At 30.9% G+C, this 23160-nt stretch overlaps 1 protein-coding gene across 1 annotated transcript in view; it reads right to left on the bottom strand.

The window, feature by feature from the left end:
- Ten-m (teneurin transmembrane protein Ten-m) overlaps positions 1-14274 on the bottom strand; it is a 217081-nt gene extending 202807 nt beyond the window's left edge. The window contains exon 1 of the mRNA XM_088226371.1: positions 14084-14274. The gene's annotated coding sequence lies outside the window, so the exon portion shown is untranslated. The remainder of the gene's footprint in view (positions 1-14083) is intronic.
- Between the last annotated feature and the right edge of the window lie 8886 nt (positions 14275-23160).

Here is a 23160-nt window from a genome sequence, read left to right as displayed (position 1 = left end):
GGCGGCCTCCATGGTGTAGTGGTCAAGATGCTTGACTCACAGACGGAAGGTTCTGGGTTCGATTCCCGGTGAGAACACACAAATTAAAATGTGATTTTTCTCAAGCCTGGGTGTTCTGTGATGTAATTCACCACTGTAATTGGGCCTCCTGGCCTGTTGTGGTGCAAAAAAAATAATAATAAATAAGTGTGGCCATAAATGAAGCAAAAATTAGTCGCTTTGAAAAAATAAATATTTCTTATTTAACCACTCTCTAAGAGATATTGATAATTGCACCCCAGGTGCCGTTACGCAGTTGGTTAAACGGCCAACTTTGAGACTGGCGTCGCAGGTTCAATTCCCTCCAGTTGCAAGAAAAGAATCGAAGTATCATTATTTCTTTAATTTGTCTGAGTATTGTGGTGTATTTTTATAACCTCTTTCTATATTTCCTCTTTTCCACCTGCTGACAAGTCTCTAAAATAGAGGCTTAGAGGGTTATTCCTTTAAAAATTGTGTAAATACATTTTCAAAATCTGTAAAATAATCGTGTTTCTAATATACTGAAATAAAAAGTTTTACATGATTATTTACCGAAACGTACTCATGTGATATGAACGGGAAGTAAAAAGAAAGTCATTTTTAAGATAATCGCGTAAATTTAAAAAAATACTGAAAAACATAAAATGTCAAAATAATTACAAACATAATTACCGAAATGATGTACAAAAATGTTACTAAAAGAACAATTTTGATATTATTTTCATCTTTTTATACTTGAATTACAATACACCATGTTGGGTTTGCAGAACTCTGGGGTAGTTTGTATGGTAGAGGGTTGGCGTCGATGTGGATTTGCATATCAAATAAATAACCAGGTTGGACCGTGCAGGGAAAAGTGTATGAATCATAATGGTCACGTGCAAAGTGTAGAAGAAGGGCTGTTTTTATAATCTCAAGTATCTGTAATTAAAATATGGATGATTTAGAATATCCTGATAATGAAATTGAAATATGCAGGACAATGTTATTTAAATATTATTTCATATTAACGAGCCAGCATATTTGGTGAGTTAATTATACGTATAAGTTGATAGTGTGTTATAAAAGTAGAAATATATAAACTAAACATTTTTATAAACTTTGAAAAACTATATCATATAGTCACTACCAAAATCAAAATACTTTAAAATCAAAGTAAAAATTACGCCACAACCCTATATGGGATAATTGAGAACAAATATCAAGTGAGACGAATAATTATTAAGAAATCAAACATATATTCAAAATCAATTTTGTACTTTGTAATTTGTTGAAATTTTTTCTTTGTTAATATTTATGTTCGAAGTATATATTCACATTACTAAAATATACAATTGGAAGGTGCAAACCTTGTTCTTCATTACTGCAACAGGTGTAAAAATGTTATTAAATAAACTGATATAAAACGTATTACATTCATTTTTTATTATGAATGGGTTGCGGTCCAGCGACTAGTGTTGAGGACTCACTCAGAATTAGAAATCTGAGATTCGAACCCCACTCTATCCCAACCTGATTTCCAATTTATCATAGTAAATTATTTACAATTGGTTAGAAATGGCCATAAAAATTGAAATATTTAAGTAAATCATAAGAACGCAAATAAAAATAAAAAATAATCCAATGCCTAATTAAATAAATATTTTTATCTTTCTTTTTTAACATGGTGTACTATGCACTATGTTAATTTTCAAAATACATTCATAAACTAAAACAATACAATAACTCATTTCAAAGCTCTGCTGCATAAGCAACGAAAAATATTGTAAATTAAAGGGGATATTACGTAATTTTTATTAAAATTAAAGAAAAATTTTTAAGAACAAAGTTTGAATATTCAGAATCATAAATTAAATTTATTATAAATACAAACATATTTAAAGGGTTTGTAAAACTAGAGGATAAAAGAATGACTAGACAGGTGCCACCGTTTTGTAGCAACAATTCACGGACAGTGTATACTTGTAATGCCGTATTAAACAGACTTCATGAACTCGGCAATAGTTATTCCCACGTATCCGATATATTTAGTGTAGGGTATTGTTCCTACAGAACAAACCTTTTGAACTTTTTCAAAGATGGTGAGTGGTAATTATATTTATTTATTCATACATTTCATAATATACACAGTTGATTGTTCACTTTGCCCAGCCGTATGAAACTGTACTTATGATTTTCTTGTTGTATTACTGTAAAAAAAATTATTATTTAAATTTTCTACTGAATATGCTGTATAATTTTTTGGTTAATTTTATAAATATAAATGTAAATCTTGTATATTTTTTTTTATAAATCTTGGGTAAAAGGAAATTTATGTTTTTTAAAAAAATATATATGTAAAGCCAAATATGTAGTATTATAAATGTTTGTAAAAGGCAGATTTGCCGTTTATGTTAGTAAAATAAATACTTAAATAAGTAATAGGGTTTACCACAAACTCAGGTATTTGGGACCCTATAATATTCAATGTATTGCTCGAACATTGTAAAACCATGACCAGAATTGATTATGAATAAATTTGCAAAATGATTATTAACGGGGTTTGGTAGAGGGAAGTCAGAAGAATTACATCAACATTTTGATAAATAATAGTATGGATAATTAAACTTGCCTAGTAAGTGAATTGGTAAGTAGACGTGTTTTATTATTATTTTCCACTGCGTATAAAAATGTCTACTTTAAAATAGATAGTACATCAATAAGCAGCTTATAAACAAAATTTAGAGAAATCTATTACCACAAAAATGTAGTAGATTAACGGAATTGTTATGTCAATAAATCATTACTATCCCAATCTAAAAAAAAAATAAAAGCGAAAGATTTCATTGTATTGATTACAAATATCTCAACTGTAGTTAAATAATTACTTATTATTATGTTTTAACATTATTTGCTGTATAAGTACCTATACGACTTAATTTAAATTAATAAAATAAATCTTAAGAGTTTTTAATATTTTGAGTAATAATTGTGTGGCCAAACGTTTGATTAAACGTGAGCAAATAAATTTAAGTGTTCAGGCATAATTATTTAAGAGTATGATAATATTTTACGTGAAAATAACGTGGAAGTGATTATTTTCTGTGCAAAGTAATTAAAACCTCCGTTTAAAGTAGTATACCTCAGATAAAAGTAGTATAACTTCAAATATCCAACCAACCGGCTATCTTCAATCCTTATATTCGGTTTTGAGAGCCAAAAGTTCCGTTTGATGGATACAATCCTTTCTAGAAAAGTAAATAAATCCTAGAGAGTTTCCAGCCGAAACTCGGCCCGTCTTTGATAATGTAATTGGCCTGACCATTATAAAATTGGGCAGACTTTTTCACTCGCCCGCGGTACTAAAACGAGAAGAGATGTGTGTAAAAATATTTACGAGTCTAAAACACGGGTTTTGGCGAGGAATTTCTATGAAATTTGCTCCATATTCACAACGGGCATTTTGTGTGCGTCGTAAAGTTCCCAGTTTATGCGACGTTGATATTGGATGCTCTTCCCGACATGAGCTGGTCTGAGAAAATTACAGGCTAATTTGAAGATGAAGGAAAATTAAAGGTAGTGCGCCGAGTAGTTTATAGCAAAGTGGCGGCAGCCTGGTGAGGTTAGGTGAGGACTTGTTTATTAGTCGTTTAGTAAAGCTACTTGATACAACACGGGCCCTTTAATCAGGACGGAATGATTGAGAATATAAAATTGCCCATAAACATACTAACTCGCCTATCGACATACAAAGGCCTTTACCAATTTACGTATCAACTTTATGGTTCTTATAAATACACTAAAATGTCTTAATTTATTTACGTATTCTGTAATTACAATAATTTTGCTAGAAATCTTTAAAACATATGTATTAGCAAATATTTCGCTTAAGGAACCACATTATTAAAGTTACGTTTTTCCTGTTTTTTAACTTATCAGATATGATAAGTATTTTGAAAAAAAGTTAAATGTACAAAATTAACGATGTCGTTTTATTAACTCGATAGTGGTTATGGTCATACATTTGTAATTATTTGAAAATGATATTTTTACAACTCGTGAATGTTAAAATTTGAACAGTTTTTTTTATAGAAAACGTTTTTTAGGATTTTAATGCATCCAAATGTACATATAAAACCACTTTTTCAAATACTCATGTAGATTTTTAAAAAATGAGTTATTAATGATATATTATAAAGCGTTTTTTCACTTTTTGATATAACAGCGAATCTGGTATCAACACAATTCTAGAGCTCGTCTAATCTTGGTTCAGATTATATCATGCTTTAATATTTTTTTGGTGTCTCATGGGACATGAACCATAGGTTTGTGATACTATTTTTATTAAGTGCCGCGTGTAAAACAAACTTAGCATTTTAATAGAATGAATCACATTTTAATATATTTTTATACAACTATGATTGGCAATCTCCCCCGAATGATAACAATAAATCACACCCTCCCGGCGTGGCACTAAATTGTAATTATTCGCATAAATCTTCAACCCTTTAGCTCTGCCCTGAAACAGCAATTTCAAGGGAAGCCTTCACCCCCGAACTACCCCATAACTGGTATTCAGTAGCACCAAAGTACACTCTGACCACATAGGATGGTTATAATTTTATTACTACAAATAAGAAGAAAGTCCGACTAATGGTTTGGTGACTGTAATAACAGGGTGGTACGTAAAGAAGGGTGTAATCAGGACGTTAAGGGTGCTTGTTAGAAAATCGAACTAAAGTGTTGATAAATAATGTTCTTGGAGTGAGTAAACTTAATGGGAAAACGTTTACAAAGGATACAATGAACAGTTTATACATGATAAGAGAAGAAACAAGATATAAAGCTTCTAAAAATAGTCTTTATTCCGGTATCTTCAGATTATTGCCGTGGAGAGAAAAAAATACGAATTCTTCAAACAAAGTAAAACATCATGCTTTTAAATTTATATTTTCGTTAGAAAAAAAAAGTATTTATTTTTTTTAAAAATATTTTTACATTTAAAAACAAGTTGAAGTGGTAATTGCTTACTAGCTTGGATCTGATGGGCCAATATTGTCAATCGGAATATTACAGAATATATATTATTTGGCAATTTTGTGGGGTCACAATTAATTGTTGGACATATTTTAATAAACTCTCCTATCGTAAACCTTTTAATAATATTGTAAATAAATCTCTCAAACTTCTTGGTTTTATCAATAGAATGACGACGGACATATCAATAATAATATAATTAAGGAAAATATTAATACCATCAAAACTCTTTATTGCTCACTAGTTCAATCGCATTCGATTCAATTCAATTCAATTCTATTAATTAATTTTAAATATAACATATACATTAAAAACATAATTATTCAAAACGTACATATAACAAAAAATAAAAAAATACATGAAAGAGACTCATGTCAAAGTAGTAGGATAATCCTGCTATGGAAAACTCCTTCAGATACATGGAACAGATCAATATCCAGAGCGATGTTGTTCAGCATAGCGGTAGCCTTTCCAACAGGCATAACCTTAAGAAGGTTGGTCCTTATATCGGAATATGAAACAATCTATGCTGACGCTGTCTTAGGTAATTATCAGGAACATACAAACCAATGCTCATTATAATATTAGAATTATCAATCGATAAAAGTGTGTAGTCAAATACACATTCCTTCTGGTCTTTAAACTGTTGTAGCCAAGCACACCCTGGAGAAACTCGGTCGGGTAGAACCTATACCCTGACAATACCTGCACTTTCTCATGTAGAGATATCTCAGAAACCTCGTTTGGATTGTCTCTATCATAAAATAGTATTTCAGTTCATGTTGCCCCCAAATCATAGAGCGACTCTCAAATCTATTACGCACCAACAAATTGTGTAAGAGTTCTCAGTGCGCAGGTAAAATTCGGCGTTTTAGTTTTCAAGAGTTTTATTTTGTATTTAAGTGAATACACATGGAAAATAATATAAAAAAACAGCATTATTTAAAATGGTAGTTCATTTAAAAAATTAAAAAAACCTTTATTTTTACTTTGTCGATTAAAGTCTTAAAATTGAGTCTTATTTCAGCTCTCCTGATCATTTTTGAAAATAACGGATTGTCTCTTCTGCCATCTGTCTACCGGTATATTTTCCCATCTTTGTTTTTGTAGCATCTATCTATGTAGGTAAACCCGCTTCAAAACTGATGAAAATTGTATGTCTGTGGTGTGGTATCGGCGTGTCGGTGGTGTATCGCACATGTAAGCAACAAAGCAAGAAACGACCGTAAGACAATCCACGATTACTCGCTCAAATATGTTTATATTCTCTCAAATGACAATGAGCCTCCAAAATAAATAAAGTTCGATAATTTGCGTAGCGAGATTTTTGTAAAAAGCACCATAGGGGTGCCGTACGATAAATAAATATCTCAGCACGTCTTGCAGCTATATAACTCATAGGATCCTAGGTTCAAATCCCATTCTACCACAACTCGACTCCTATTTTTCCAACGCAAGTTATTTACGACTTTTAGGAAATGGAATGAAAATTGATATATTCCGGTAAATAAAATCATAAATATTCATATTTCTCATAAATGAATTTTGTTAAGATATGTAATGATACATGATTAATTAACCATTTTTGAAATATTATTTTATTACTTATCTGAACTTCAGGAGCTAGACCTATCTCCACTCGATTGTTTTATTACTTATAGCGGTTTTAAAATAATCAAATTACTGTTGAAGTTTTCAGGATTTACTTTAATAAATTATTATTGTTATAAGATTGTTAAATCCATGCTGCAAATATTTGAAGTGAAGATATTTAAATTGCTATGGAGAACCGCATTGTTAACAATCACAGGGTAATAACAAAGACATTATGGCACCCATTGCAATAATTAACAATGCGGTCAGATCACATTCAATTCCTGCATTAAATACGCACATAGAACCACCCTTACATACATAAACAAACAAACATAATATTATTATGTACAAACCTACACAAGGGTGTTGTCATGACTACTTGTGTTAATTACGCACTACTATTCAAATCACCTTATAATTTATTGACAGGTACATAATTACTGCATCTGAGTCCTCATTTTTATTTCCAACAGACAAAAAAAATATTGAGCTCGTCTCTACCTTACATGTTTCAGGAAAAGGGCTTTAAAAATCTAGCCGGTTTCATTGTTTGCAGTAATGGTTACAAAAGGGTTAATTACGACCAATAAACTGAAGATTTTTAAAAGTATATTTATATATTTTTTAAATTAATTTCAGGAACGATATTTATGTACGGAAAAATAATCAAATAAAGTAGAAAATAAACTTATGTAAATCAAACAACAATCAAACGTGTATGAAATTCAGACTTGGCACTTATTGACTTTTGTTCGAGATTTTTATTCCTTGAGGATAAAACTTTATAAATGCCGAATAAATGCACACTTGAATAAATATCCTTTAAGTGAAGCCAAATCCATATCAAAATCAATAGGTTTGTTTCTTACATATCGCTCATTTAAGTTTAGCAAAAGCTCTAGAGAACAGTAACAAAGTTTTTCCGATTTTTAGCGCTCAAGTGGAGGTAAAAGGTGATCTTAGAACAGCTCCTACAACTTCCTAGTAGTGGATTTATATGAAGAGTAAAGTTTGTGGAGTTTAATGGATCCTAATATCAAGAACTTGTATCTTATATATGGTCCCAAGTCATTGGGTGAGGCGGGTTTGGATTAATTTACACAGGGTTTTATTCAAATTTCTGTTATGTAAATACACACAAATAATTTTAAATCCATAAACATTTCATATTCAGAAAAACTTAAAAATATGATGTAATAAAAATGAAAATTATTTTTTACCATAAAAAAATATACATTGACATGTTTATTTGATTGCATTGTACAGAAAACATAAGAATTTTGGTAAAAAAGTTTAAAAAAAAAAAACTAACAAATAACTTTAAATATCTATAACTTGAATTTAAAAAGGCCAATGTGAGATTTCATATTTTTCTTGCCACCATTTTGTAGAGGCTAGATGTTAATAAAAAAAAACTTGTGTACTTAACTATTTTATACATACATACAAACAAACATGTTTTTTATTAATATTTGTTATTAAAAATGTCGAAAATTTCATTATAATACCACAAAATTGCTGAATAATAATTGCTCTCCTTTAATACTACGATTTATGACATTGGCCTTTATAGAATCTAGCCATAGACTTTACGTGTACTGTTAGCTAAAATTAATATCAATTTAATTAAATAATATACAACATTGAATGAATTATTTAAAATATGTATTATATCATGAATTTTTAGTTTGTCACTAAAAATAACGTTAATCATTTAAATGATTACTTGACTATACTAATATGCATAACTAAGGGTTTTGAAAAAAAAACATAATAAGAATTACGGTATTATCATTTATTCGATGAAATTGATTTAAAGATAGTTAGAAATAAAATATCTCGCTTATAGAAAAGTAGATTTCTTTGTAGGTACGAAATTTTAATATTACTTGTACAAAGGCTTCCGTCGAAATACTGCGTGCCAAATACCCGATAAGTGCTCGGAAAATGGCGAAGGTCCTTTATTCAATATTGAAAAAATCGGGTAAGGAGAGGAATCATAGCATATGGAGAGTGTAATAGGTAGATATGGGAGAGCATTCTCGGGTATTATGGAAGAATATGAATAGGAGATAGGTGAGATGCAAGAATGGGGTGGGGGTACAGGGTCCGTAAGTGGATTTCAGAATCCGCTGACGATAAGCTCGTTTTTATCATATGGCGTGCTTTTTATTTCCAAAGAAATACGAAAAGGACCATATTTTCAATATGCTCAAAAAGGTCGTGTAATCCAAATACATTTTAAAAATGAGAATACTTAATCACTGAAATTCAAATATTCAAACTAATATTTTCTACCTGTAAATAATATAATATCTCACGGAAAGTTACCAGGAGAGCAGCAGAGTACAAGAGCAAAATAAAATCCCCGCGGGAGGCTAGGAATTATCAGTGTCGAACACCCGCTGGTGGTACAAAGCGGATCTCAAACCCTCAACTAAAAGGGGAGAGGTGTGAAGAATTCGAATACCAGGAGCCCAAAACGCAAATAAGTGATTTCGGAATTTCGTGCGAAATCTCCTGACGTGATAATACCTATGATTAAATTGAAATAATACCTCAATAATAATTATTCATATAAAAAATAACGCGTAAAAGATACAAATATAAACATGGGGCAAAAGTTGCATTTTTTGGATTTTTTACGTTTTCATTATATTTTTTAATAATGTCATTTTTCGCTTTACGACTAAGACGCTCAAGATTAAATGACGGTCGTGAATTTGAGAAGAACATCAAATTTAAATCGGTGTGACCTCACCGGGATGAAAATTTAATAGTAATGACATTAACCGTGAGACCAGTTGTATATTTACTTAAAATAATTATTGAATTTTAATGAGAAAAAAGTATTTTAGTTTAAAAAACAGGCTAAATAATAAATGATTACCGGACAATTATTACTTAATAGAAGTCCTTAAGTGAAAAATAGGTATTAAAATTTAAAATGCAAATTATTCTTAAAACAAAATACAACAAACAAACAAACTCCCCGATGAGCTAAAACACGAAAAGTCGAAAAGAAAATCCTTAAGTGTTGTAATTAAAAAATATTACTTAAATATTTTTGATAGTGATAGTTATTAATGTAATTTATATACATGGTGTAAAGTACTGGGTTTTATGTGGCTTGCATAATGTTTTCTTACTATTTCGGAAGTATTTTTTATATATTTTTTTATATGTCTCTCTCTCTCTCTCTCTCCGATGGCGCTACAGCCCATATCGAGCTTTGGCCTCCTGCAACTTTCGCCTCCAACTCTGTCGGTCCTCAGCCGCCGTCTTCCAATTTGCCACCTGGAGAAACTGCGCTGCATCCTTTCTCACTTCATCCTCCCATCTCAGCCTGGGTCTTCCCACTAATCTCTTTCCTCCCGGGTGTCCGCACATTATTGTTTTAGGGACACGTGAGTCAGGCATTCGCTGTACATGTCCGGCCCATCGTAATCTAAGCATCTTCATATGTGCCGAGATGCTCGGGGCCTGGTATATATTGTAAAGTTCTTCGTTATACCGAATGCGCCCCTGATTATTCTCTCTCACTGGTCCGCAGATTCTTCTGAGTACTTTTCGTTCAAAAGTGTCCAGCATTTCAGCCATCTTTACTGTCAGTGTTAACGCCTCACACCCATATGCCAATACAGTACGTATAATTGTTTTGTATATGGTTAATTTGGTTTTCCTGTGGACGTTACGTGATTTGAACACTGGCAGCAAAGAAAAGTATTGTTTGTTGGCTGCTGTGATTCTTTTTCTGATTTCTGCTGGATCCTCATTATTCTCAGTTATACTGGAGCCCAGGTAGGTGAATTGCTCGACCACTTCAAAAGAGTAGTTATCTTTGTATTGGACACAGCCTCTTGCTCTGTGCGATGGGTTTCGGCTCTGTGCCATCATTTTTGTTTTATCAACATTGACTTGCAGTCCCACACCTCGTGCAGCTGTTTCCAAGGGATCAAAGACCTCTTTGATGGCTGTTATTGATCTTCCGACAATGTTGATATCATCCACATATCCAACAAGTTAACTACTTTTATAACAAATATTGGAGCTAGTGTCTATCTGAGTTCTTATTATGACATGTTCAAGCACAATATTAAAAAGAGATGAGGCCAGGCCATCTCTCTGTTTTAATCCCCGGGATACTGCAAATTCTTCCGTTAGTTCTCCGTCTCTTTTGACCTGACATCTTGAATCTGACATTGTTGATTTGACAATTTTGGAGGGATTTGAAACTGTAACATTATTTCGTATAGACATTCTTGATCTATGCTATCATATGCTTGTTTGAAGTCAATGAAAAGTTGGTGTATGTCTATATCAAACTCCCAGCATTTTGCCAAAATTTGTCTTACGGTGAATATTTGATCTGTTGTGGATCTACCCGCTCGGAAACCTACTTGATACTCTCCCAGTATATTTTCTGCGTATAATTCTATTATTTGTTTCAATATTGTGGTGAAAATTTTGTATGCTGTGCATAGAAGTAATTTATCAAATTACCTTTTTTTAAATAACTCACGGAAGTATAATATGTACTATATGTATTATATTATGTTTTATTATTAACATTAAAAAAAAAACATAATAATTATTTTTTAAAGCTTAATTCAGCTACGAATATTTCCTGGAAATATCTTATAAGACATTAAGGGTAAAAAAGCTACAAAACAAAATAAAAAAGAAGAAAGAAAATATATTATGACCCAACAAAAGAATCGATACAAGTAAAGCCGCACTGTATGGGGGTAAGAATTTCTTAAAGCGAAAACCATTATGTCTATGAAAATTGCTATCCAGTGTGTTTTTCGTGCCTCCGTTGTTATTATCTATTTCTTCCGGTTAAGGGATGGTTGGGAAAGAGAAGGAGTGGTAGGGGGGGGGGGGGTTGTGCTACCCTTGGCACTGTCGCGACACTCATTTAAAGTTGGAAATTGCTTCTTCCGTAAGAAGCTGATGGGTTGTAAATTGAACAAAACAGATACAGCACGCGAGCATTGCGTAAAATAAATCTGCAATCTAGAAGAATGTATATTATCACCTCTAAAATCATTTCACTAAAAATCACATAAAAGAGTATAGAAAAATGCTACGTCAATTTGTCAACATTGTTATAATACCGATAAAAAAATGTATGATATTTATTCCCATAGCTGAATCGAATTATATGATTTGATATTATATTTACAGCTAGCCGCCAGCAAAACGGTCACTTTCTTAAAATGTATGTTTCGTATATTTTTAGAATTAAATTAATTATAAAACAAAAAGTACCATAGAAACGTTTCTATTTACTGTATTGTAAACGTTTTTCCTGATGTCAAAATGTTTATTTTTCGGGTGATACCGTGTGTGTTGGATTTGTTCCGATGTTTCAGCTACCATTGCAGGAGTCATCTTCAGGGTAAACATACTGTTTTGTAGTAAAAAAAATGCTTTTAAGTACTAGTAATTTACACCGCGTCGTAGTCGGCAGTAGACATATTTATATAAGTTTTTGTAGTATGTAGAGCTCCCAGCACTTATTTGGGTGTCTGTGTATTTCAATTGCCTCTTTTATTATTCGTGAACTGTAATTACTGGATTATGTAACTTTTCTGGTTTGGAGGCGAATAAATGTCCGGTGTTTATAAAGTGTTCCGCTATTGCGGATTTGTCAGGGTGCCCAAGTTTGCACGCTCTTTTTGTGTTCGCTAATCCTGTTTTGTCAATCCAATCACACACGGTATCAACGAAAAAAGAAACATATTGATAACAGTGACCGTGATAACTTTCGCACCTGTTTTTCTGATGGTTCGACGTTAATGAGGGTGTAATTTGCGTTATCAATACGTATCTTTTGTGGGTGATCCCCCGTTATTTGGATTCGTTTCAGCTACCATTGCAAGGGCTATCTTCACACACAGTTTACCCTGAAGATGGCTTCTGCAATGGTAGCAGGAACGTCGGAACGAACCCAACTTGAGTGAGCTGTGTGTAAAGATGGCTCCTGCAATGGTAGCCAAAATGAATACAACTTATACGGGATCACCCGAAAAGATACATTTTGATACCAGTGACTGTATAAACCTGCGAACTTATTTAATTTGCGTTATTTTTTTTGAAACGTTTTAAACGTGGAATTATGAAAAATAAACAAAGTTTTCATTATAATTTTCTTAAATTAAGCATATTTTATCATTATTATATTATATCCTGTTTGCAACTTAATATGATGTAAAGGATTCTTTGAAAATAATATCAAAGGATTATAATTTATCTTAAAGAACAGGAACGGCCTACATTAAACTAAAAATAACCTGTAAGACACATTTTCAGAAAACAACTCTCAGTAAAGTACGAAAATATTATTTTAATATGACGCAAAAATACGGGAAAATGTAATTATCTTAATTGAGACACACATATAATGCATATAAAAAAATAAATTATCCTGCTTTTACTACGTGTTTGTCACGTAAGGTAAAAAGTTAAACGTTTTTCAAAAAAGATTTTTTTTTATCTATTTATTATTTATAATGTGGCTTAAGCCAATTACAACGGTTATAAGATAAAACGTAAATAAATTTAAAGTAAATCTAGAGAAATTGTTAGAACACGTGTAAAACCTACATTCAATTTTAATAAGTATGAATGTATAATTGTTTAATGTTTTTCTTTATGTATCCTATGTTTTTATTTTGTTTCTCCTGTACTCATATATTTAAAATTATATAAACTCTTATAAATAAACAACTACAACAGTGTAAGTCACTCTCCAAGCACAAGAGTTAGTCTCTTTTTTTGGAGAGTTATAGTAATAACATTTCCTAGATGCATAAAGTAGATCTGTTTATATTTTTTTTTAAACATGTGCTTTTTATGAAATTTATTAAAAAAATATTTTTTTTAATAACCAAACCGGAACAATAAAATTATGGTAAATAATATATTTATAAACACGATCAATATAAAAGACTTCGAGCTAAACCATGCCAATCCATCTTCATCCTACACTGTGTTCATGGAGAAGAGATCTACAAAAAGCCATAAAATCTATTTCAAAGAATTCCAAGTAGTGTGATGAATTGACTAATCTACACATTTTGGATATTGGGGCATAAAAACAGAAGTTACTCTTAGAAGATTTGATAAATATCAGATTTTTACTTCTGGTGACTCGAGTTATTTATTTAATTCAATGTATTAAAATAATTGTAAGGAATTTATTGGGGTTTAATTATATATAAAGGTGTAATTTTATGTTGTATTATGCTGCTCCTCTCCAAAAAAGATACAAGCACTAACTTGTGCTCGGAGAGAAATTTATTAAAAATAAATACCGATTAGTAGTATTGTGGGTCTGAATTTAGAACTGTTTAGTAGGAGAGACAAATAAATTTAGAATGAGCTTACACCACCCTTTCATCATCCATTCGTTCCACGTCACCGGACCTAAGCGAGCACTCACCGTTATGTACGAGCAGGGTCGAGTCCCTCGCCAAGGCGAGTTCGGAGTCTGTGAGCGTGGCGTTGGATCCGTCGCCGCTGGTGGGGGTGTCCGACAGCCCGCCCCCGCAGCCGCCCGCCCGCGCCGCCTCCGACCCGCACGAGCTCTCGCCCTCCGAGCCGCTAGCGCTGTAGGCGGGATACAGGCGCCCCCGACCTGCGAAAGAGAAAATATCCTCAATAAACCAATCGTCAAAAAAATAATTGATAAGAAGCATCAAATTTGTAGTTATTGCAACATAGAGCGACGACAATTTTAAAAAGGGAGCAGGGAAGTCTAGGCATTTGCAGAAATTATTAATTTATATTTTATAAAGTTAATTTAAAACATCTTAAAAGCTTATATAAACATTTAATAACATTAAAATTTTAAATAAAATTTTTCTCAAGAATTATTTTTTCAAATTACAGTGAAACTTTAATTATCCGGATCAATGAGTGCCAAACACCAATTATCAGAATATGCATAAATTTCGGATACTTTGCATAACCATTAAATTGGTAAAAGGCAATGTTTTAAAAGAAAAGGCAAAACTTACACTAAGATCAAACTTACACTTATACTAACTTACACTAAAAGCTCACTTAAACGAGCCCAACAAATTTAAATAAATTGACTTGTTGTCAATTCTTGATGAAATTCCACTGTTATGACATAAACTTGTAATAAAATATGTAGAACAAATTTGTTTTTAACTACTAATTTTTATTTTTCACCGACCGGTTTCAAAGCAAACAAGCTTCTTTGTCAAGGTTTACGTAACTAATGAATTGATTCCTTTTTATTTTATTTCATGGTCACTAAATACTACACGTGGACCCAATAAATCAAGTGGTTTTGTTTTTTTTTCTTACATGGGTGGTAATTTGATATCTTTATTTTCGAAGTAAGCCAGGAGAGGACTAAAAGAAATATTGTTAATTTGGTTATTAATTATTGTTTTCTTATTATGAATAGCTTTTTTAATTTCTAAGATTTCTAAGTTGTCTAATTAAAAAAAAAAAAAACCCCTTGATTTTTTCCAGGTGTAGTATTTAGTGAACATGATATAAATAAAATAAAAAGGAATCAATTCATTAGTTACGTAAACCTTGACAAAGAAGCTTGTTTGCTTTGAAACCGGTCGGTGAAAAATAAAAATTAGTGGTTAAAAACAAAGTTGTTCTATTTATTTTATTATAATGAATAACCACAACGTTAGTGCTTCAAATATAAACTTTACATTAACTTGTAATTAAATATAATTTGCCAATTAAGTGTAAGTACCAAGGATTTTTAATTGGTAACTAATATTTAAATACATGTTTTTATATCAAGTCCAACAAAGCTAATTGCTTAGACGAAGAAACTCGTTTAAGAACAGCGAGGACCTTATTTCGAGGTTTTGTTTCTTGATATCAATTCGGATATTAAGCAATCCGGAAGACTGGAGTTTGAATAAACCCAGTTCTAATGTAATCGTAAATATTTCAAGTCTTTCTATTTCTTAAGTTAAATTGGCAATATTTTTTCTTTATCTCTTGTTTTGAATATATGACCTGTTATTTATTTTTTTATTTATGGATATACACAGCACGTAGTGCTTTTCGCTTTACAAAAAATATATATCATGTAGAAATAAACACCTCAAAACAGTAGATGAAAGAGGAAAAGAAGCATAAAAAGTTTATATGTACATATTATATCAAAATGGTTTCATTCAAAAAACATGCTAACATATTGTGTAAAAAAATAAAAAGTCATTATAAGGAATAAAAAAAAATAAAAAAAGCATTTAAAGGAATATAAAAATTAAAAAATATGCAAAACGATTTGTAATTTTTTTTATTGAGTTATTTTTTTAAAAAAAGGACAGGTCGGCATATTTTTAATCATAATTACATTGAACAAAAAAATACAAAATTACAAAATCGGAATAAGGGGAATTTTTATTTTTTTAAAGTTAAAAATAAGAATACAATAAACATATGGTAAATGTTCACTAAAATATACAAAAACCAGAAAAAAAGTAAAGAGAAAGCAATTAAAATTTTAAAAATATAGTAAAGGTTCATAAATTACTATAGCTTAACAAATGTATGTGACAGTTATTGGCTGGTTTAAATGGCCACTTTACATACTGTGTATTATTCACCATTCCGCCTATGTTTAATATTCCATGTTTCCTCAACTCTTCCATCTGTTGACTTTAGTGAAGGAAAAGAACCGCTTAAAATTGTTTTCCATCTTTGTTGCAAAAATGAAAAGAGAAACAGTGAATTTTTAAGATAAGAAATTAAGGGTTTAGTTAACTGCCAGTGTTAATTAAAAAAAGCATTGTTTTAATTTTAAATATTGCGTTTGAATGAAATAGGGAACTTTTTATATTACAGCTACATAGTGAAAAAACTAATTATATCTTAGGAAGAATCAAGGTGATGAAAACTTAAACAAAATACAAATTAACGTAATAATCAATTTTTTTCCACTAAAACCTTATTCCGGGGATGAAAAGTAAAAAAGATGTCCAAATATTTTATAATGAATTCATAAATAATCAAGATAATGAGAAACCTAATTGGGGTCCAAGCGTCTTTGTGAAAAGTAAAACATGAAATCATATTTATAATAAAGGATACAAATTCTTTCAAGTTATTGTGTTTGAATGAAAGGATCAGTTCTTTCATCATATAAATAAAGATACCATAAGAACTCAAAATGTCTAATTAATAAAAAAGCGTATTAATTAAGCGTGCTTTCAGATATAAGGGTTCAAACGTAAAGGAAAATTTCACGTTATATTAAATACGCTTTCAGTCTAAAGCCATTTTAATGAATAAGGCTCATTAATTTTCCAGCCAAGTAGGTGACATGAAAACATGTATTAAATAATAGCTTAAATTTTACGTTTGACGTGAAAAATATTTCATATTCTTTTAATGCTACATAAAACCGCTTTAAGCCGAATAAACTATTTTGGTCTGAATAAGATTCAAGTTTGAATAAGTTCAAAGAACTAATAAATTTATTACGTAATAATTATTCGCATATAAACACTGTATGTATAAGCAAACATGTTTTGTTTTAAAATAGCAGAAATAAAGGCCGGACCATGGAAATGTTGTAAGAGCCACGAGCTAAAGAAGTTTATGTTTTTTATAGTCTTTGACTATGTTCTTTTGTCTACGTATTTTGTTAAGTTGGTTAATCATTTTTTTAATATGTTTTTAATATGATTTAACTATGTTTTTTACTACGTTTTTATAATGTTTTTTTACTATGTATTTTACAACATTTTTCGAAAAATATTGTTTTTAATTCATTTTTTCTATTTATTGATTACTGTTTTTCTATTTTCACAGTCTTAAAACGGTCAAAATAACCCAAGTTTGACAGCAAAATCAACGTTGTATAAATGTATAAATGATGTTTTATATATGATATGACAATTAATAAATAAGAAGTCATTAAATAAAAATAACTACTCGTATATTGCACTATTACAAAGTCTTGGAAAAGTTGTTTTTGTATGTTATAAGGCTAAAATTACAAAATCGTAAGGGTTATCTTAAAAAGAGTTAATTCGCCTTTTAGATATCGTTTTATGTGAAATTAATAAAGGTTCTAAAATCGTTTTTTTTTAAATGTATTTTTAATGCACCACAACAAGCCAGAAAGCCCGAATTCAAAGAGTTCGCTTAAGGAAAATCACAATTCAGTTTTGTGATTCGCCGGGAATTAAACCGGGAACCTTCCGTGCATGGGTCAAGTATCTTAGCTATTAAAGAAAAAAGGTCGCCGAATCGATTAAGAACTTAATAAATATTATAATACAATACATTTATCTTTCTTTTATTATAGACTAGAGCGTTCTCATAAACTAAAAAGGTGAGTTATTTTGTTCTTCTATGTATGTATAGTTATTTTAATACAATACAACAGATTGTCTAGTAAAAGGAGCTAGTAAAAATACGTCAGGCCGGTACAGAGCGCCAGAGACAGTTTACAGTCGATTATTGTAATGGTATCTATGCAGGTCTACCAAAAAACAAAATGACTCGCCTACAATCTGTATTGAATGCCGCAGCGAGACTTATTTTCGGTATCTCTAAGTTCAGTCATACCACTCCACTACTTCGTGAACTACACTGGCTACGTTTTCCACAGAGGGTCGAATGCAAACTCTGTTGGCTTATGTATAAGTCACTGCACAACTCTGCTCCGGAATATCTAAGGGAACTATGCATTTCAGATGAACTAGCTGACAGGCGTCTCACGCTTAGATCAGCTACGTCTACGGCGAGAGGAAAAGTTATTATACCTCTACGCAAACAGCGCACTAAATTTAGTGAACGCGAATTTGCGGTCGCAGGTCCTATGGCATGGAATGCTCTCTCAGCAGAGGTGCGAGGCTGTGGAAGTAAAGTGATATTTCGGAAAAAACTTAAAACCCACTTGTTCTCTAAATCATTTGAATGAATCCGTAGCACGTGACAACAAATAGCTTAAACTAAATTAATTTAACAATGGAATCACAATGTTAAGCGCCCTTGAGGTATTTTATTACGAAAGTGGCGCTATATAAGTTATCCATAATAATAATAAAGTTCAGATTTATTTTGATTCTAGAATTACTAAAATACATACAGAAACACTTCAATTTAATCAATAATTGGAGTGATTCCTTAATTGTGGTACTAAATGTAAATATAAACCAACGGTATTCATTAGAAATGTTTACTTATCTTTGTAGATATGAAGAGATGTTTCACGCATCATGCATGTACTAAACCAAACATGGCGTATCCTTTACCATTTTGGTCTTAACAAAATACGAGTAGATAAAACTTATTTGTAAAACGACTCAGATTACAATTGACTTTGATACAAATAGAATTTCCTATCTCAAAATTACGATATTAAAAAAAAAAACTAGTAGCTCTTAGCTCTTCCTCTGTTTATGAGTGTATCATTTAAATTATGTTTTGTTGTTTCAATCCAAATGAAAAATAATCAGATGAGAATAACACTATTGTCCCAAACTAGCGAAAAATGAAAAGAAACCTTACCTTACAAAGTTACACTAAAGTCCGAGAACAGATCAATAAAGCATCAAATGTGTCGGGTGTCTGAGGAATGTAATGTAGAGTAATAAGGCTATGCGTGTCAATAGCAATATCAGAATATACAAGACATGTGTGAGTCCCATCATGACGTATTCTGTGGAAGCGTGATCTGACACTATTGATATTTACTCGTTTATGATATTCGTGCTATTCAGAACTGCTGAAATGAAAACTGCTCAAGGTTCATTACTGGAAAAACTCTCCGAATCTGAATCCGTTGTACTATAATTAGATATACATACGTGTGAAATAGAGAATATCGTTCGATGGAGCAGATCTGGATCTGTAGTAGGACGAAGATACCGGAAAGACTACGTGGACAGAATGAGCAACGACAGATTTGCGTATACTGTAGGCAATGAAATCTCATTTGGACAACGTTCGCCTGGAAGACCACCCAGGAAATGAAAAAACAGTTGGACCTTAAGAAAACTAATAGTTTTCTGTTTCACAGATTAGGATCCCCTTAACGATAGAGAATAATATTTTTTATCAAAAAATTACAAAGTTACATCATATTTAAAACATTCATATTTATATTTTTTATTTGGTTAAATTATTTTATTTATTGGGAATATAAATAGTAGCAGGTTATAAACATAATAAAACAAATATGCGTAAATTAAAACCAATGACATTTATTAACAGAAAAAAAAACAAAATAAATTCAAGGTATTCAATGCATTGGTAAGTAAGCGTTTTTGATTTAGTATATTATTATGTATGCTAAAATATTTAAAGTTTATTGATATTTTTATTATATTGCAGACCCTCCATGCTGAATCAAAGGAAAATTGGTTAGTGGATGCAAAAGCGAAATCAAATATTTCTCTCGCCATGGTTTTGCATAGATACCCATAGTAGTCCTCTTTCCTACAACCGAGTCTCGTAGAGCTATGCATAAAGTCACGTGGTTATCTCTAGCTATGCACATAGCTCACAACCATTAAATTAATTACCAATTCTGGCAAACTTCTGTAAACCCGTGAATTCCTAGATTCTAGTGCGGTAAGCCGGCTGTAACGCAAAGCTCGGAGAATTCTATCAGAGGGAGATCATGTTTCATAAAAGTTTTTTTGAAAACCTTTGTTAGTTTCGTTGAGTATAAAAACATTTTTATAATTGTTTTTAAATACCCGTTAAGAACGGGAATTGAGATTTAGAGTTTAAATGTATTGTGCGTGTACTGAGTGCAGTTGACCAGTGGGTCAACCACGAAATTAAGTCCACTATTCACACAGTAATATAAAAGATAAAATACAGAAACAAAGAAAAGCTTGATTTAAAAAAAACGATAAAATAGCACACATTATGAGATTTTTTAAATTGCGAAGAACTGGATGTAAATCAAATACAAAAAAGTATTGGTCAAGCAAAACCCATCTCACCACCTCCCTCTCTCCCTCTAACATTCATACCCAGACTAATTGTGTTTCCCTCTTCCTTAATGTTAAATCAATGATCATAATATTATTATTTGTTTATTTGTTGTTTATAAACAAAAAATGCAAAGATATAAGTTAATAAAATAAATGCTGAGAAGTAAACAAAGTAAATAAAGTGTTGCAGTAAGTAAGAAAGATAAATGTGAGTAAAATTAATAATCAAGCAAGCATATTATCGCAAAAAAAGAGAGTTTTTTTATTTTTTAAATGCGTATTTGCCAAAAGTTGCGTCAATAAAAGTGAATATTAAAGCAAAAAAAAATAAGTAAACAAGCTAGTAATTTTTCAATATAAAGAATTAAATTGTCAATAATAGTTTGACGAGCAGCAACAAATAAACTTGATATTGTGGACTTGTAAGATAGTTAAGTATTGGACACAATGTCTGCAGCCGTTCCATAAGTGTTAATATAACCTATGCAGTCTTGGTATCAATTAATTGTTTTATTGATTGGAAGAAGTACCGGAGCGATTAAACAATAAAGTATACCTAGTGTTGACAGCAAGTACTCTAAAATTGGTCAATTCAAGTATTTTTGGGACGTCAAAAAGAGAGTTTACAATTTTATACAGTAAAATGACGTCACAATTAGTTATTTTTTCAGAAAGCGTCGTTAGATTGAGCAGTGTTGATAAATAGTCATAATTCAAATCATGTATTGGAATGTTTAATTTGTAGTTTATATATTCAAAAAAAAAATTGTAGTTTATATATTAAAACAATTAAAAGAAATTTATAAGGAGCCTGGAATATCGTTTTGGTAACATTGAAAATGATTACGGCGCATCTTTGATCAATTTTAATATAGAATCACTACAAAAAAGGCGCCTTAGATATGATTTAATTTTTCTTTTCGAAATTCTCAATAACATAGTTGATTCGCCATATCTTTTACAAAATATTGGTTTCCGTTGTCCTCTTCGCTATACTAGATTAAATTCCCTTTTTTATGTACCAACTTGTAAAAACAATTATACCTCGAATTCATTCATTAGACGTACCTGTAGAAATTATAACGGACTCAGTATTGATGTAGACATTTTTAACTGCACGTTGCATTTGTACAGAAAATTTCTTCATGGGGTCGATTATTTGGGATAGTTGCTGAATGTGCATCTTGAGTGGTTTATGCTATGTATATGTGCCGCATGTAATGTATATGTTTGTGTATGTTTTATATGTGCGTTCATGTGTGTGCGTGGATGGCTCGGAGTGTACATTCGGTATTTTTATTTATTTTAATTTATTACCTCCATGGAAAACGCAAATGTCAACAATTATCCTTTTCTCACTTAAAATTCTAACTTATTTTTTATTTTTTGTCACATTTAATGTTTATATCTTTTTAATTTATGAAAACTTAATTGGTCTTTTTATGTTAAAAAATTGTTGTTCTTAGTACTTATTTTGTATGACTGTATGTTTTCTAAATAAAAAAAAAATAAAAAAAAAAAAAAAAATATCGTAAAAATTTATGTGGAACGTTTTCTGTATTACAGACATAAACATCATCGCAAGATGATCAGATTGATGAATTCAAATCTAAATTACTTCTTACAAGAGAACAGTACAGTATTTTTGCTGATCGTAGGGACCTTTTTTTTTGTTTCTCAAAATAAAGTCCAATGTTTTAATGCATTGCTTGAAATTTCAATAATATGATAAAGAAAAGACAAATTTTTGATCAAAAAATACCCAAAGATCTTTTAACAATGATACTATAGAAGCATTAACACCATTATTACTGTAATTAAATTTTAGAAGTTTTTTATTCGATGGAAACGAATAACCTCACATATTTGTTAATGTTCAAGTACATTTCATTTTCAACAATGTTTTGAGTATGCCCAAATGCTTGAAGACTGGCTGGATTTTCTCCCAAAAATGTTTTCCCTCTCTGTTGCAACAAATTAAAAAAATATATTTTGTTTACATCACTCATCCAGAGAATTGAGTTTTTTTTTTAACAGAAGTGTAATCTTTATAAGACTTTATCTCTTTATAAATTAAAAGGTCATCTGCAAATAGGTAAACATAACTTATTTCTTTTTTTTGTGATATCGTTGATAAAAAATAAAAAAAGCACTATAAGAACCTTGAGGTACACCGCTAGTAGACTAAAAATAATAAGAGAAAAAAAAGTTCACTTTAACAATTATCTACCTATTATTCAAGTAGCTAGTTAACCAGCTTGGAAATTTACCTCCAAAACCGATTTTACATAATTTAGCTATCAGTAATTTATGACAAACTTTGTCAAAGACTTTACAAATGTCAATCTTGTCATTCATGCCCTTAAGTTTTGTCATATGATGTTTGTACTCATGTTAAATGAGTTAATTAAAAACTACATCAACTAAAATAAATTTATGCAAGAGATAATGAAAAATAAGTTTTATGGGATAGAAAAACACAAGAAAGCGATCTTGGTGTAGAAGTAGCGGTATGTAGAGAAACTGAAGTTATAAATGTATCCACTTTGCTTTA

Source organism: Micrasema longulum, unplaced genomic scaffold (assembly GCF_059751315.1).
Source record: "Micrasema longulum isolate JH-2025_06_02 unplaced genomic scaffold, ASM5975131v1 h1tg000428l, whole genome shotgun sequence".
NCBI classification, from domain to species: domain Eukaryota; kingdom Metazoa; phylum Arthropoda; class Insecta; order Trichoptera; family Brachycentridae; genus Micrasema; species Micrasema longulum.
Note: the sequence above shows the minus strand (reverse complement) of the source record. Positions and strands in the feature narration are given on the sequence as shown.